The sequence below is a fragment of the Penaeus japonicus genome, unplaced genomic scaffold (genome assembly GCF_977035675.1).
Source record: "Penaeus japonicus unplaced genomic scaffold, GWHDUDI00000001_assembly GWHDUDI00000001, whole genome shotgun sequence".
Classification (NCBI taxonomy): Eukaryota; Metazoa; Arthropoda; class Malacostraca; order Decapoda; family Penaeidae; genus Penaeus; species Penaeus japonicus.
This window is the reverse complement of record NW_028234403.1, coordinates 40,255,199-40,256,527: the sequence shown is the minus strand read 5'-3', so window position 1 is coordinate 40,256,527 and position 1,329 is coordinate 40,255,199.

Here is a 1,329-nt window from a genome sequence, read left to right as displayed (position 1 = left end):
ACTCAAACTGTGACTCTATGGTTCTTGAGATTATAGCCGACAGTCTTGGCTCGTACATCTGGCAATATATGTGTCGTGAAGGAGGTAGGTAGTGCTAAAGTTACACAACAATTACCCAACCGTGAACAGCTTCCTGAAATGTACGTGCAGCCTTACTATGGTGAAAGCTGTGCTGTTCTCTCTGGAGGAATAAAATGTATTTCGTATTATGCAAAGAAAGCTAGAGAGTTTCTAGAGATGATCCGGCTATAAAACACAAAAAAGAAAAAAACAAAAAAGAGCGGAATCACTCGTTTTATCATCTGCAAGATTATATGTTATAAAAAACGAAAAAATAATGCATTTTCTATCATAATATGCAAATATCATCGTTCACTTTGCAGTATGTCCGGCTTAAAAAATCAACAGTATTAATGGTCTGAGAGAGAGAGAGAGAGAGAGAGAGAGAGAGAGAGAGAGAGAGAGAGAGAGAGAGAGAGAGAGAGAGAGAGAGAGAGAGAGAGAGAGAGAGAGGAGAGAGAGAGAAGAAAAGAGAGAGAGAGAGAGAGAGAGAGAGAGAGAGAGAGAGAGAGAGAGAGAGAGAGAGAGAGAGAAAGAGAGAGAGAGAGAGAGAGAGAGAGAGAGAGAGAGAGAGAGAGAGAGAGAGAGAGAGAGAGGGAGAGAGAGAGAGAGAGAGAGAGAGAGAGAGAGAGAGAGAGAGAAAGAAAGAAAATAAAAAGAAGAAAAGATAAAGAAAGAGAGAGAGAGAGAAGAGGACAGAAAGGGAAGTGATGAGAAGTATTTTCAGGACAAACGGAAGCCATTCAAAACAAAGCCAGAGTGAATATCTGAACTGACATCCCTCTACCCCACTATTGCAACCTTGAATCCGTTGCAGAAGTTCAAAATGGGAAGGATATGAGAACGAAACAAACCACCATGTATCACTTACAAACGCAGATATGAGAAGCATTGCCATACTTACAGGTACATTGCACGTACCAACACACAGGCAGTTGGGTGTGTTTCTCCACGTGCAATATTGTTCACACACCCAAAGTAGTTTAGCAACAGACAGTCTAAGATGAGAGTCAAAATTATATAGTTCAGGTCATTAGGATATATTGATAGAAAAAATAAACTTTTCCCTCATTACCTGATATTATTCTCTGTGATTTTGAAAATGAAGTATGAAAATAGGCGCGGAAATGATGAATTTAGATAGATAGATCGATAGATAGAGATAGGTAGATGGAGAGATAGAAATATATATATATATATATATATATATAGATAGATAAATAGATAGATGAAGAGATAGAAATATATATATATATATATATATATATA